Source organism: Salvelinus namaycush, chromosome 35, assembly GCF_016432855.1.
Source record: "Salvelinus namaycush isolate Seneca chromosome 35, SaNama_1.0, whole genome shotgun sequence".
NCBI lineage: Eukaryota > Metazoa > Chordata > Actinopteri > Salmoniformes > Salmonidae > Salvelinus > Salvelinus namaycush.
Genome location: NC_052341.1, coordinates 32,611,302 through 32,627,957, shown reverse-complemented (window position 1 = coordinate 32,627,957; position 16,656 = coordinate 32,611,302). Strand labels below are relative to the sequence as shown.

At 47.5% G+C, this 16,656-nt stretch overlaps 1 protein-coding gene and 1 pseudogene across 1 annotated transcript in view; one reads left to right on the top strand and one right to left on the bottom strand.

Moving 5' to 3' along the window:
• The window catches only part of LOC120029886 (thyroid hormone receptor alpha-like), a 198,262-nt gene that overhangs the window by 49,679 nt on the left and 131,927 nt on the right, over positions 1-16,656 (top strand). The window lies entirely within an intron of this gene.
• LOC120030109 lies at positions 6,188-6,237 on the bottom strand (annotated as a pseudogene).

Below are 16,656 nucleotides of genomic sequence, written 5' to 3'. Positions count from 1 at the left end.
GTCAGCACGATTTGTTTAAATAGCTTCACGATCGTCAGTTTGTTGTTTTTGTTTCGTCGTTATAATTAAAAAGAATGTATTTTTCACACGCTGCGTTTTGGTCCTCTCTTCCACGTCAAGACGATCGTGACACACACACATGAATATTGACGTCTCACACACACACATTCCTTCTCACTCTTCACATATGCTGCTGCTACTCTGTTTATTATGTATGTATATATTATGTATGTCACTTTACCCCTACCTACATGCACGTATTACCTCAATTACCTTGACTAACCCGTACTCGGTACCGGTACCCCTTGTATATAGCCTCGTTATTATGTTACTATTTTTCCTTTTATTTAGCACATTTGTCTTACTTACTTTAAAAAAAAGCGCTGCTTTGTTGGTTAAGGGCTTGTAAGTAAACATTTCACGGTAAGGTCTACACCTGTTGTATTCAGCGCATGTGACAAATAAAATGTAATTTGATTTGAACTGGGTGGAATTGGTTCTCATCCCTCTGTATCTGATCTTATCCACCCTTCGGTTTTGAGTCTCATCTTCCTTTTCAGTGGGCCTGTGGGCCTCGTAACTCCTTGATTTCCCAGTCCAGTTTGAGTAGCTCTTTCCACCCCTGCACGTTTGCTGCTGGGAAGGGCCAGACCCTTGGCTGACATCCAGCCTCCTTTAACTGCACTGTAGTATCATTTTATGATCTTGCTTTCTTCTTTTTCTCTCTCTCTCTCTCCCCTCACTCACTCTCTTTCCCTTTCACTCACTTTTCCTTCCTTCCCTGCTCGCTCGCTCACTTTTTCTCTTTTCCTCTCCTTCTCTCTCTCTGGCTCTCTTTTGCCTTGAGATATTGTGTTGGCCTTTCCATTTGGCTTATTCAATGTATTGTACTCCCAATGCGCCAGAGTGGAATTCTCTCCTTCCCAGACTCTGTCGTTACTCCACATTCAATCCACCCCTTTCACACACACAGTCACGTCATGTACTGTGCTCTCCATGGTAGACATTACACACACACTCAAACACACTCATACAAAGACATACACTATGCATACGGGTAGAGACTTGCAGAAGTACATACACACACACACACACACACACACACTTTTGTTTTACTATCCTTGTGAGGACCAACCAATTGATTTCCATTTCAAATCCAATTTTCCCTATAACCAACCCCCTAAACCTAATTGGAACCCTAAATCTAACATCTACACACAATACCCCATAATGACAAGGCAAAAACAGGTTTTTAGAAATGTTTGCAAATGTATTAAAAATATGAAACTGAAATACCTTATTTACATAAGTATTCAGATCCTTTGGTATGAGACTCGAAATTGAGCTCAGGTGCATCCTATTTCCATTGATCAACCTTTGAGATGTTTTTCGACAACGTGATTGGAGTCCACCTGTGGTAAATTCAATTGATTGGTCATGATTTGGAAAGGCACCACCTGTCTATATAAGCTCCCACAGTTGACAGTGCATGTCAGAGTAAAAACCAAGCCGTGAGGTCGAAGGAATTGTCTGTAGAGCTCCGAGACAGGATTGTGTCCATGCACAGATCTGGGGAAGGGTACCAAAAGAAATCTGCTGTCCCCAAGAACATAGTGGCCTCCATCATTCTTAAATGGAAGATGTTTGGAACCACCAAGACTCTTCCTAAAGCTGGCCGCCCAGCTAAACTGAGCAATCGGGGGTGAAGGGCCTTGGTCCGGGAGGTGACCAAGAACACGATGGTCACTCTGACAGAGCTTCAGAGTGACCTTCCAGAAGGACAACCATCTCTGAAGAACTCCACCAATTAGGCCTTTATGGTAGAGTGACCAGACGGAAGCCACTCCTCAGTAAAAGGCACATGACAGCCCGCTTGGTGTTTGCCAAAAGGCACCTAAAGGACTCACACTATAAGAAACAAGATTCTCTGGTCTGATGAAACCAAGATTGAACTCTTTGGCCTGAATGCCAAGTGTCACATCTGTAGGAAACCTGGCACCATCTCTACGGTAAAGCATGGTGGTGGAAGCATCATGCTGTGGGTATGTTTTTCAGCGGCAGGGACTGGGAGACTAGTCAGGATTGAGGGAAAGATGGACGGAGCAAAGTACAGAGAGACAATTGATAAAAACCTGCTACAGAGCGCTTAGGACCTCAGACTGGGGTGAATGTTCACCTTCCAACAGAACAACGACCCTAAGCACACAGCCAAGACAACGCAGGAGTGGCTTCAGGACAAGTCTCCGAATGTCCTTGAGTGGCCCAGCCAGAGCCCGGACTTTAACCCGAACGAAATTCTCTGGAAAGACCTGGAAATAGCTGTGTAGCGACGCTCCCCGTCCAACCTTGAGAGGATCTGCAGAGAAGAATGGGAGAAACTCCCCAAATACAGATGTGCCAAGCTTGTAGCGTCATATCCAAGAACACTCAAGGCTGTAATCGCTGCCAAAAGTGATTGAACAAAGTACTGAGTAAAGAGTCTGAATACTATTTCTTTTTTTTTCTTTTTTCAAACATTTCTAAAAACCTATTTTTACTTTGTCATTATGGGGTATTGTGTGTAGATAAATTTTTTATTTTTTATTTGACTTTTATTTAACTAGGCAAGTCAGTTAAGAACAAATTCTTATTTACATTGACGGCTTCCCCACGCCAAACCCGGACGACGCTGCGCCAATTGTGCGCCGCCCTATGGGACTCCCAATCACAGCCGGATGTGATGCAGCCTGCATGGCTAATTTTTGATAGAAACTAAAAAGCAAATGTTAGCGTATCTTAGCATGTTCCTTGAGACAGACCCCCTGCTCTTGCCAAAGACACTGATTAAATCAACTGGAGCCTGCAGAGCACCCTGGGCCCCTCTGCTCTGCGGCTGTCACCCCACATGCCAACCTGCATGGGGAAGAGTGTGTTTCTGTGCGTGTTTTGTGAGAACGATTGTTTGTGTAAGTGTGCGTGTATGAGTATGCAGATACTTGTGTTTCTGTGCGTGTGCACGTTCAGATGTCGGTCTGTCCGGGGTGGGCTGACCAAGACAACCTGTCCTGAGGCTTCGGCACAACCTTTCCCCACTTTATTGCATGTCAATCTAGATACCTTCTGGCAAAGCTTCTTTGACACACTTTTTTTTTACCTCTTTCCCACTGCTTTTCTCTCTCTGTGACCCCACTCTGTGTTTATCGCTCTCTGTCTTTCGTACCCCCATCGATTTCCTAGTGACCACTTTGGATCTGTCCCCCTCCCTTAACCCCCACCTCTCTATGAGTCATCCTATACTATACTATTCTTTCTAGTGGTGTACTGGTGAGCTCATCCGTGTCCGATGTCCTGTGTGTGTGTGTGTGTCTTTTCTGCGGAAGGGTTTACATTTATGGGGTGGGCTGGGGAATGTTGGTATGTGCGTCTGCGTGTGTGTGTGATTTGGAGGCTTCCTCTGGTACAGTAACCCTCTCTTCTCCACTCCCCTCTCTAACTGCCCTGCCTCTGGTCTTGTCCCTGCATCCTGCTCTGTCTTCCACTGGAGACGAGAGAGAGGAAGAAAAACGACAGAGTGGAAAAATGTGTTATACAGATGTTGTCTGTGGATCAATGCTTTTGTTGAACAGAGGATCACACTCCTCCTCCTCCTCCTCCCCCTGGCCTGTCTGCTTCTATTTTTATCCTCTACCTCCACATGACCCTTCCGTCTGATTTCCTCTCTCTCTCTCTTTCTCTCTCTCCCCCTCTCTCTATATCTCTCTCTCTCCCCCCTCTCTCTATATCTCTCTCTCCCCTCTCTCTATCGCTCTCTCTCTCTCTCTGTTTCTCTCTCTGTGTCTGCTACCACTAATTTGTTCTTTTGAATTAAAGAGACCTTGCTGAGTGGCACTTATCACTTTTAAGAGGGAAGCACCAGCAGACCTTGCTTATCCCTTAACATCAGCTGTCGTTATACTGTACATGTCAATTAACAAAGCCCTAATTGATTCATTATTATCTGTTTACATAGTGGTTATATATACTAGAGGTCCCAATGAGGAGGTGTGCATGCATTTTGAGTGCTTTTGTGTATCTGTCTGTCTGTCTGTCTGTCTGTCTGTCTGTCTGTCTGTCTGTCTGTCTGTCTGTCTGTCTGTCTGTCTGTCTGTCTGTCTGTCTGTCTGTCTGTCTGTCTGTCTGTCTGTCTGTCTGTCTGTCTGTCTGTCTGTCTGTCTGTCTGTCTGTCTGTCTGTCTGTCTGTCTGTCTGTCTGTCTGTCTGTCTGTCTGTCTGTCTGTGTGTGTGTGTGTGTGTGTGTGTGTGTGTGTGTGTGTGTGTGTGTGTGTGTGTGTGTGTGTGTGTGTGTGTGTGTGTGCTAGGGCTGACCCCGTTTAGTCAACTGGTTGATTGTTTGGTCGATAGGCTGTCGGTCGACCAAGATTTTATTTTGTCGAGCAGTGGCAAATAATATGTCTACAAAGAAAATAGGGCACACGAAGACACCTGTCTGATTCACGCCTGTCTGAGTGGACTAATCCATTGCGGAGGCTGCAGGGGGGCACACCACTATCACATTTACCGTTAATTCCCATCATTTCTAATCTACAATGTTTGTTTGGTTATGGTCATGTCTGTTAATGCATTCAATGTATTATTATTCCAGTCTTACAGTTGTCATTGTAGGAGTGAACACGTTGTTTGCAGAGCACACAACCTAAGCTACACTTGTGAGAAAAAAGTTTGGGTTTATTTCATTCCATTTCCAAGTTTAAAAAACAAACAATTTATTAATTGTGTTTTGTTTGGAGCGCTCCTGTAAATCTCAAGGACACACACCTGGTTACGCATATAGAAATAGGATTAGTCTACCTGGCCTGCCTATAACTCTTTCCCTCTGGGGATCTGATACTATTTCTGATTGTCTGAAGTCAAAATCACTGTGGAGCTTCTCAAAGTCATTTTTTTCTTTGCCTCAAACAGCAAGTAAACAAAGTCTGTTTTTTACACCCATTGAGAATGACAATAGTTCCTCGATGGTAAAAACTTTCCAGCTCTCTCCCTTTCGCTTATCAGTCATCATGAAAAGGGGGGAAAAATGTCATGCTCTGATCTGGTAGAAACGTCATAAACGTCATAAAATAGGCCTACCTGTTTACTTCTTATCCCTTGCGCAAAATAGCCTACAGCTGTGTCTGTTTTTATTTGTTGGCTTGATGTAGGCTAATTTTACATATTGGCAAAGGCAATATAAGTTACTTTTAGATTTTGTATCATTCATCATTTAGAATTTTGATTAACCACGACATTGATTTTGAGATACGAAGACTTAATTAGAAACGAAATGAAACTGTTCCATAAAAATGTACATATGAAAATCATAACTGGCACACAGATCAGTAGAAGTGGTAGGATAACTTGGCAATCCAAATGGAAAAGGTTGCCGACCGCTGGTGTAGCCTATTACCAACTTCAGGAGCATAATGGCAGCAGCGAAGGCTGTCTTTCTTACCCTCCATCGATATCCAAGTGGCCACTTTTGATCTGCCTTCCCCCTCCCCTAACCCCCACCTCCCTATGAGTCATCCTCTACTATTCTTTCTATTGGTGCACTGGTGAGCTCACCCGTGTCCGGTGTCCTGTGTGTGTGTGTGAGTGTGTGTGTGTGTGTATCTTTTCTGCGGAAGGGTTGACATTCATGGGGTGGGCTGGGGATTGTTGGTGTGTGCGCATCTGTTTGTGTGGAGGCTTCCTGTAGTACAGTACCCCTCTCTGTTCCACTCCCCTCTCTAGCTGCCCTGCCTCTGGTCTTGTCTCTGCTTCCTGCTCTCTCTTGCACTGGAGATGAGAGAGAGAGGGAGAAAAAAGACAAATCAGAATGGAAAAATGTGTTTTACAGACGTTGTCTGTGGAGCAATGCTTTTGTTGAACAGAGAATCACACTCCTCCTCTTCCCCATGGCCTGTCTGCTTCTATTTGTATCCTCTACCTCCGCATGACCCTTCCATCCGACCCTTTCCCCTCTCTCTCACTCTATCTATCTCTCTTTCTGTTTCTGCTACCACTAATTTGTTCTTTTGAATTAGTTTTTACAGTTTACTTTAGTATAAATACTGTAGTAAAAGAAAAAGAGTAGTCATTACTGTAGTGTTTTTGCAGACTGTAGTGTATTGTAGTATTTACTACAGTTTTTGTTTTATTACCTTTGACATAGAAGGGGGACGGGGGGTGGGGGGGGTCTCCTTGAGGAAACCTACTGGAGAAATACTAAAAGAGTACATTTTCCATAACCCGTAGGTAGGTAGGAAGGTAGGACTGGATTAGGACTGGATTCTGAACCCTTTTGGGTTCCAGGTAAAACCCTTTCCACAGAGGGCCCAAAATGGTTATGCCTGGAACCAAAAAGAGTTGTGCCTAGAAACAAAAATGGTTCTCTTATGGGGACAGCTGAAGAACCCTTTTGGAATCCTTTTTCCTAAGAGTGTATGTAAGTGTTGTTCATTGACTACAGTTCAGCATTCAACACTATTGTTCCCTCCAAGCTCGTCATCAAGGTCAGAGCCCTAGTTCTGGACACTACCCTCTGCCACTTGATCCTGGACTTTCTGACAGGCAGACCACAGGCTGGGAGGGATTGTCAACAACCCCCCCTCCACACTGACTCTTAACACAGGTGCCCTCCAGAGGTGTGTTCTGTTCACCCACGACTGCATGGCTTGGGTGAACCATTTTGGGCTCCATGCATGACACCAACTCCATCATCAAGTTTGCTGATGACAGCATGGTTGTAGGCCTGATAACCAACAATGACGAGTCAGCCTATAGGGAGGAGGTAAGTGAACTGTCATTGTGGTGCCAGGACAACAACCTCTCCCGAAACGTCAGCAAAACAAAGGAGCTGATTGCTGACTTCAGGAAGCAGAGGAGGCAACATGTTCCGATCCACAGGACTGCAGTAGAGAGAGTCAGCCGTTTTAAGTCCCTCTGCGTCCACATCACCTATTACTTGACATGGACCAACAAGACCACCACTCTTGTCAAGAAGGGCGCCACAGCACCACTACTTCCTAAGGTGGCGGAGGAAATTCGGCATGCCAGACCGGGTCCTTTCCAAATACTACCGCTGATCAATCGAGAGCAAGGCCCTCCAGATGGCCCAGTACATCACTGGGGCCGTGTTCCCACCCATCCAGGACATCTACTTGAATTGGTTCCTGAGGAAGTCTCGCAGCATCAACAAGGACTCCACACACCCCAGCCACGAGCTGTCCGCTCCCTTACCGTTGGGAAGATGGTATTGGAGCATGAAAGTGATCTAAGGCACTGGCATCGCAGTGCTATCTGTGCCACTAGAGATTCTGGGTTCGAGTCCAGGCTCTGTCACAGCCGTGCGCAACCGGGAAACCCATGGCCCTGCGTCGTCCGGGTTAGTGGAGGGTTTGGCCGGCAGGGATGTCCTTGTCCCATCGCGCACTAGTGACTCCTGTGGCTGGCCGGGCGCAGTGCACGCTGACACGGTCGCCAGGTGTACGGTGTTTCCGCCGACACGTTGGTGCGGCTGGCTTCCGGGTTAAGTGGGCATTTTGTTAAGAAGCAGTGCGGCTTGGTTGGGTTGGGTTGTGTTTTGGAGGACGCATGGCTCTCGACCTTCGCCTCTCCCGAGTGCGTACGGGAGTTGCAGCGATGAGACAAGACTGTAACAATTGGATACCACGAAATTGGGTATAAAGGTATTGGAGCATGAGGTCTCCCACATGAAAAAATGATATGGTGTGTACTATGGTAGGAATACTATAGTATTCACTGTAGAATACTGTAGTATTTACAGTTTACTTTAGTATAAATACTGTAGTAAAAGAAAAAGAGTAGTATATACTATAGTCATTACTGTAGTATTTACTAAAGTGTTTTTGTTTTATTATCTTTGACATGGAAGGGTGGGCAGGGGGGTCTCCTTGAGTAAACCGAAATATTAAAAGAGCACATTTTCCATAACCTGTAGGTAGGTAGGACTGGAATCTGAACAGACAGTTTGGACAGACAGTTCTGCTCTTTTATATAACCTGGAGCAAACACAATATATGGTCTATACTTGGCATGTTGGTTTCTCAGTTACGGGTGCCACAAATTGGGATATGGAGGAGGGGAATGGGCAGGATAAATGCTAATTAAATACTGTAGTATTTACTATAGTTTAAAAAATACAGTGTTTTTGCAGACATTTCGGTAGTATTTACTACAGTGTTTTTTGCTGGGAAATACTGTAGTATTTACTATAGTATTCTACAGTATACTAACAATATATATACTAAGTACAACACATGATCGAAGGACACTACAGTGTGTAGTATAGAATTCTGCAGTATACAACAGAAGTAAGTAAGTACTGTAGTATTCTATAGTAAACTGAAGTATTTTTTGTATGTGATACCAACAGGCTCAGAGACAGTTTCAATCTACAAGACATTAGACTGCTGAACACTTGAACTGGACAGACCACCTGCACTGACTCTCCGCAGCTTAGCACACACGCACTCACCTACACATCCACACAGACACACACATACACACACACACATACACAACTGCTGCTACCAGACTCTCATTTACTATTGCTAATACTGCGCAATTTAGACACTTGCCTCCCCAATCCCCCCTTCCCTGATACATGTGTAAATATTGTACTGTAAATTGTGTCTTCTCGTATTATACTAAAATGTTCATTCTAATCTACTGAGCCATTTCCTTTATGTTCGTATTCTTATCTTTTATTATTTCTTATTGTTGTTGCATTGTCAAGAAGGAACCTGCAAGTAAGCATTTTGTTGAGTCATTTAGCAGATGCTCTTATCCAGAGCAATTTAGTGAGTGCATTCATCTTAAGATAGCTAGGTGGGACAACCACATATCTCAGTCATAGTTCCAATCAGCAAACTCAGTGCTAGTGGGTGGGTGGGGGACGGGGGGGTAAAGTGCGAGTGTTAGTAGTGAGGAGGGGGTGCAGGGGAGGGGGGTTGCTATTATTTTAGATACTCTTTGAAGAGGTAGGGTTTCAGATGTTTTTAGAAGATGGGCAGGGACTCTGCTGTCCTAGCGTCAGGGGCAAGCTGGTTCCACCATTGGGATGCCAGGACAGAGAAGAGATTTGACTGGGTTGAGCTACCCTCCTGTAGGGGTGGAATGGCCAAGAGACCAGAGGTGGCAGAACGGAGTACTCGGGTTGGTGTGTAGGGTTTGAGCATAACCTGAATGTAGGGAGGGGTGGTTCCTCTTGCTGCTCCTTAGGCAAGTACAGTCGTGGCCAAAAGTTTTGAGGATGACACAAATATTAATTTTCACAAAGTCTGCTGCCTCAGTGTCTTTAGATATTTTTGTCAGATGTTACTTTGGAATACTGAAGTATAATTACAAGCATTTCATAAGTGTCAAAGGCTTTTATTGACAATTACATGAAGTTGATGCAAAGAGTCAATATTTTGCAGTGTTGACCCTTCTTTTTCAAGACCTCTGCAATCCGCCCTGGCGCCAATTAACTTCTGGGCCACATCCTGACTGATGGCAGCACATTCTTGCATAATCAATGCTTGGAGTTTGTCAGAATTTGTGGGTTTTTGTTTGTCCACTCGCCTCTTGAGGATTGACCACAAGTTCTCAATGGGATTAAGGTCTGGGGAGTTTCCTGGCCATGGACCCAAAATATCGATGTTATGTTCCCCGAGCCACGTAGTTATCACTTTTGCCTCCTGGCAAAGTGCTCCACAATGCCGGAAAAGGCATTGTTCGTCACCAAACTGTTCCTGGATGGTTGGGAGAAGTTGCTCTCGTAGGATGTGTTGGTACCATACTTTATCCATGGCTGTGTTCTTAGGCAAAATTGTGAGTGAGTGTCACGACTTCGACCGAGGCAGGCTCTCCTTCCCGTTCGGGTGGCGTTCGGCGGTCGTCGTCACCGGCCTATTAGCTGCCACTGATCCTTTTCTCCCCCTCCCTATGTGTTTATTGGGTTCACCTGTTTTGTATTAGGGTTAATTAGTTGGGCTTATTAGTCAGCCGGCCCACACGTTTCTTTGTGCGGGATTGTTTGTTTGTAAGTAGTGGTGTTGGTTTTGTGCTACGTGTTTACTGGACTGTGTTCGTTTCCCCCGTGTCTGGGGTTGGTTAAGAAGTACACCCAGTGTGTTAGTAGGGTGGCCTAGTTTGTCCGTGTTCATTAAAGAACATTTGTATTTGCACCTGCTGTTTCCTGCGCTTTGACTTCACACTCCGACACCCAGGCCTTACAGTGAGCCCACTCCCTTGGCTGAGAAGCAACCCCACACATGAATGGTCTCAGGATGCTTTACTGTTGGCATGACACAGGACTGATGGTAGCGCTCACCTTGTCTTCTCTGAACAAGCTTTTTTCCAGATGCACCAAACAATTGGAAAGGGGATTCATCAGAGAAAATGACTTTACCCCAGTCCTCAGCAGTCCAATCCCTGTACCCTTTGCAGAATATCAGTCTGTCCCTGATGTTTTTCCTGGAGGGAAGTGGCTTCTTTGCTGCCCTTCTTGACACCAGGCCATCCTCCAAAAGTCTTCGCCTCACTGTGCGTGCAGATGCACTCACACCTGCCTGCTGCCATTCCTGAGCAAACTCTGTACTGGTGGTGCCCCGATCCCGCAGATGAATCAACTTTAGGAGACGGTCCTGGCACTTGCTGGACTTTCTTGGGCGCCCTGAAGCCCACTTCACAGCAACCGCTCTCCTTGAAGTTCTTGATGATCCGATAAATGGTTGATTTAGGTGCAATCTTACTGGCAGCAATATCCTTGCATGTGAAGCCCTTTTTGAGCAAAGCAATGATGACGGCATGTATTTCCTTGCAGGTAACCATGGTTGACAGAGGAAGAACAATGATTCCAAGCACCACCCTCCTTTTGAAGCTTCCAGTCTGTTATTCGAACTCAATCAGCATGACAGAGTGATCTCCATCCTTGTCCTCGTCAACACTCACACCTGTGTTAATGAGAGAATCACTGACATGATGTCAGCTGGTCCTTTTGTGGCAGGGCTGAAATGCAGTGGAAATTATTTTGGGGGGGATTCAGTTCATTTGCATAGCAAATAGGGACTTTGCAATTAATTGCAATTCATCTGATCACTCTTCATAACATTCTGGAGTATATGCAAATTGCCATCATACATACTGAGGTAGCAGACTTTGTGAAAATGTATATTTGTGTCATTCTCAAAACTTTTGGCCACGACTGTACTATGGTCTTGTAGTAGATGCGAGCTTCGACTGGAAGCCAGTGGAGGGTGCTGTGGAGTGTGCTGACATCCAAGCTGAGATATCTGCCAGGTACTCAGAGATGCGTGTCAACACCTGGGTGTCAGAAGGGGGGATGGAGAAAAGTAGTTGAGTGTCATCTGCATAGCAATGATAGGAGAGACCATTTGAGGATATGATAGAGCCGAGTGACTTGGCGTATAGAGAGAAGAGGAGAGGGCCTAGGACCGAGCCCTGGGGGACACCAGTAGTGACGGCATCTAGTGCAGACACAGATCCTCTCCACGCCATCTGGAAGGAGCGGTCTGCCAGGTAGGATGCAATCCAAGAGTGTGCAGAGCCTGAGACGCCCAGCCCTGAGAGGGTGGAGAGGAGGATCTGATGATTCACGGTGTCAAAGGCAGCGGATAGATCTAGGAGGAGGAGAACAGAGGAGAGAGTCAGCTTTGCCAGAGCACAGAGCCTCCGAGACACAGAGGAGAGTGGTCTCGGTTAAGTGACCCATCTGGTTTGGGTCAAGAAGATCATTCTGAGAGAGATAATGAGAGAGTTGGTCAGAGACAACATGCTCAAGTGTTTAAAAAAAAAAAAGGAAAAAAAGAAGCGATACCGGTCTGTAGTTTTGGACATCAGAGGGGTCGAGTGTTGGTTCCTTGAGGAGGGGAGCAACTCTGGCTGTTTTGAAGTCAGAGGGGACGCAGCCAGTGATCAGGGATGAGTTGATGAGGGAAGTGAGGAATGAGAGAAGGTCTCCAGAGATTTCCTGGAGAAGGGAGGAGGGATGGGGTAGAGGGGGCAGGTTGTTGGGTGGCCAGACACCACTAGTCACAGGATTTCTTCTGGAGGGAGAGGGGAGAAAGAGGTCAAGGCGTAGGGTAGTTCTGTGTGAGTGGGACCAGTGGACTCAATAGGCTGAGGGAACGAGGAGCGGCTGTCGACCTTATTTTCAAAGTGGTTGACAAAGTCGTCAGCAGAGAGGGAGGAGGGAGAGAAAGGAAATTAAGGATTAAAGAGGGAGGAGAAGGTGGTTGTCACGGATCCCCACGGTACTGTTGCTCATTCCGTTCACTATCTCCGGAGGTCTACCTCACCGGCCTTTTAGGCGTCACTGAACTGGATCATTACCACCAACCCCGGACTGTCTTGTCTCATTACGCACACCTGGTTCCTATTCCCCCTGATTAGTATGTGTATAATTGTGCCCTCTGTTCCCATTGTCCTTATCGATTATTGTTCCATGTCCGAGGTCGACCGATTATGATTTTTCAACGCCAATACCGATACCGATTATTGGAGGACCAAAAAAAACGATACCGATTAATCGGCCGATTTTTATTTATTTATTTGTAATAATGACAATTACAACAATACTGAATGAACACTTATTTTAACTTAATATAATACATCAATAAAATCAATTTAGCCTCAAGTAAATAATGAAACATGTTCAATTTGGTTTAAAAAATGCAAAACAAAGTGTTGGAGAAGAAAGTAAAAGTGCAATATGTGCTATGTAAGAAAGCTAACGTTTCAGTTCCTTGCTCAGAACATGAGAACATATGAAAGCTGGTTCCTTTTAACATGAGTCTTCAATATTCCCAGGTAAGAAGTTTTAGGTTGTAGTTATTATAGGAATTATAGGACTATTTCCCTCTATACCATTTGTATTTCATTAACCTTTGACTATTGGATGTTCTTATAGGCACTTTAGTATTGCAAGTGTAACAGTATAGCTTCCGTCCCTCTCCTCGCTCCTCCCTGGGCTCGAACCAGCAACACAACGACAACAGCCACCATCGAAGCAGCGTTACCCATGCAGAGCAAGGGGAACAACTACTAGAAGGCTCAGAGCGAGTGATGTTTGAAACGCTATTAGCGCGCGCTAACTAGCTAGCCATTTCACTTCGGTTACACCAGCCTCATCTCGGGAGTTGATAGGCTTGAAGTCATAAACAGCGCAATGCGTGACGCACAACGAAGAGCTGCTGGCAAAACGCACGAAAGTGCTGTTTGAATTAATGTTTACGCGCCTGCTTCTGCCTACCACCGCTCAGTCAGATACTTAGATACTTGTATGCTTGTATGCTCAGTCAGATTATATGCAACGCAGGACACGCTAGATAATATCTAGTAATATCATCAACCATGTGTATAATGATTGATTGTTTTTTATAAGATAAGTTTAATACTAGCTAGCAACTTACCTTGGCTTACTGCATTCACGTAACAGGCAGTCTCCTTGTGGAGTGCAATGAGAGAGAGGCAGGTCTTTATTGCGTTGAACTAGTTAACTGTAAGGTTGCAAGATTGGGTCCCCCGAGCTGACAAGGTGAAAATCTGTCGTTCTGCCCCTGAACAAGGCAGTTAACCCACCGTTCCTAGGCCGTCATTGAAAATAAGAATGTGTTCTTAACTGACTTGCCTAGTTAAATAAAGGTATAAAAAAACATATTTTAAAAAAATAGCCAAATCGGCGCCCAAAAATACCGATTTCCGATTGTTATGAAAACTTGAAATCGGCCCTAATTAATCGGCCATTCCGATTAATCGGTTGACCTCTACTTGTGAGTACCTGTGCTCTGTTGTATCGGCTTTCGTGCTACGTTTACTGTACATGTCACGTTCTGACCTTTATTTCCTTTGTTTTGTCTTTATTTAGTATGGTCAGGGCGTGAGTTGGGGTGGGCAGTCTATGTGTGTTTTTCTATGTTGGGGTTTTGAGTTCGGCCTGGTATGGTTCTCAATCAGAGGCAGCTGTCAATCGTTGTCGTTGAGAATCATACTTAGGTAGCCTGGGTTTCACTTTTGGTTTGTGGGTGTTTGTTTCCGTGTGAGTGTTTGTTGCCACACGGTACTGTTTTCGGTTTCGTTCATGTTCACATTTATTGTTTTGTATTTCATAGTGTTCAGTTTATGTTTTAAAATAAACGTTATGGACACTTACCATGCTGCACCTTGGTCCTCACCTTCTTCCACCGAAGACAGCCGTTACAGAAACACCCACCAAAACTGGACCAAGCAGCGTGGTAACAGGCAGCAGCAACAGGAGCGGCAGCGATATCTGGAGAAATGGACTTGGGAGGAAATATTAGACGGCAAGGGACCATGGGAACAGCCGGGTGAATATCGTCGCCCCAAGGCAGAGCTGGAGGCAGCGAAAGCCAAGAGGCGGCATTATGAGGAGCTAGCTCGGCAGCGCGGCTGGAAGCCCGAGAGGCAGCCCCAAAAATGTATTGGGGGGAGGGCACACGGGGAGTGTGGCGAGTTCAGGTAGGAGACCTGCGCCAACTTCCCGTGCTTACCGTGGAGAGAGAGGGCGTCGTACCGGGCAGGCGCCGTGTTATGCTGTGGAGCGCACGGTGTCCCCAGTGCGTGTGCATAGCCCGGTGCGGTACATTCCAGCTCCTTGTATCGGCCGGGCTAGAGTGAGCATTGAGCCAAATGCCATGAAGCCGGCTCTACGCATCTCGTCTCCAGTGCGTCTCCTCGGGCCGGTGTGCATGGCACCAGCCTTGGGCTATTCCACCTCGCCGCACTGGCCTGGCTACGGGGAGCATTCAACCAGGTAAGGTTGGGCAGGCTCGGTGCTCGAGACCTCCTTTGCGCCTTCACGGTCCGGTCTATCCGGTGCCACCTCCTCGCACCAGCCCTCTGGTGCCGGCACCACGTGCCAGGGCTCCAGTTCCAGCACCCCGCACTCGCCCTGAGTTGCGTGTCCCCAGCCCAGTACCACCGGTGCCAACACCACGCACCAGGCTTCCTGTGCGTCTCCAGAGCCCTGTACGCCCTGTTCCTGCTCCCCGCACTCGCCCTGAGGTGCGTGTTCCCTGCCCGGTACCACCTGTTCTGGCACCACGCACTAGGCGTACAGTGCGCCTCGGCAGGCCTGAGCCGCCCGTCTTTCCAGCGCCGCCTGAGCCGCCCGTCTGTCCAGCGCCGCCTGAGCCGCCCGTCTGTCCAGCGCCGCCTGAGATGCCCGTCTGTCCAGCGCCGCCTGAGCTGCCCGTCTGTCCAGCGCCGCCTGAGCTGCCCGTCTGTCCAGCGCCGCCTGAGCTGCCCGTCTGTCCAGCGCCGCCTGAGCTGCCCGTCTGTCCAGCGCCGCCTGAGCTGCCCGTCTGTCCTGAGCCATCAGAGCCGCCCATCTGTCCTGAGCCGCTAGAGCCGTCCGTCAGTCAGGAGCCGCTAGAGCCGCCCGCCAGTCAGGAGCCGCTAGAGCCGCCCGCCAGTCAGGAGCCGCCAGAGCCGCCCGCCAGTCAGGAGCCGCCAGAGCCGCCCGCCAGTCAGGAGCCGCCAGAGCCGCCCGCCAGTCAGGAGCTGCCAGAGCCGCCCGCCAGTCAGGAGCTGCCAGAGCCGCCCGCCAGTCAGGAGCCGCCCTTCAGTCCGGAGCTGCCTGTCAGTCCGGAGCTGTCCTTCAGTCCTGAGCTACCCCTCAGTCCTGAGATACCCCTCAGTCCTGAGCTGCCTCTCAGTCCGGAGCTGCCTCTCAGTCCGGAGCTGCCTCTCAGTCCGGAGCTGCCTCTCAGTCCGGAGCTGCCTCTCAGTCCGGAGCTGCCCTTCAGTCCGGAGCTGCCCCTCAGTCCTGAGCTGCCCCTCAGTCCGGAGCTGCCCCTCAGTCCTGAGTTGCCCCTCAGTCCTGAGTTGCCCCTCAGTCCGGAGCTGCCCCTCAGTCCGGAGCTGCCCCTCAGTCCAGAGGCGCCCCTCAGTCTAGTGGGGCTCTTTATTGGGGTTCCCAGTCCGGGATCTGCGGCGAGGGTCGCTGCTCTGAAGACGTTACTGAAGTGGGTAATGACTATGGTGGAGTGGGGTCCACGTCCCGCGCCAGAGCCGCCACCGCGGACAGATGCCCACCCAGACCCTCCCCTAAAGGTTCAGGTTTTGCGGCCGGAGTCCGCACCTTGGGGGGGGGAGGGGGGGGGGGGGTACTGTCACGTTCTGACCTTAATTTCCTTTGTTTTGTCTTTATTTAGTATGGTCAGGGCGTGAGTTGGGGTGGGCAGTCTATGTGTGTTTTTCTATGTTGGGGTTTTGAGTTCGGCCTGGTATGGTTCTCAATCAGAGGCAGCTGTCAATCGTTGTCCCTGATTGAGAATCATACTTAGGTAGCCTGGGTTTCACTTTTGGTTTGTGGGTGTTTGTTTCCGTGTGAGTGTTTGTTGCCACACGGTACTGTTTTCGGTTTCGTTCAAGTTCACATTTATTGTTTTGTATTTCATAGTGTTCAGTTTATGTTTTAAAATAAACGTTATGGACACTTACCACGCTGCACCTTGGTCCTCACCTTCTTCCACCGAAGACAGCCGTTACAGTACATTGTATTACGGTTTACGTACCGTGTTAGTGTGCACTTGTTATTACGGGTTTCGTCCCCTGTATTGTCTCGTCCTGTGTATTTATTAAAGGTTTACACCTCGCTCTTTTTTCTGGGTTA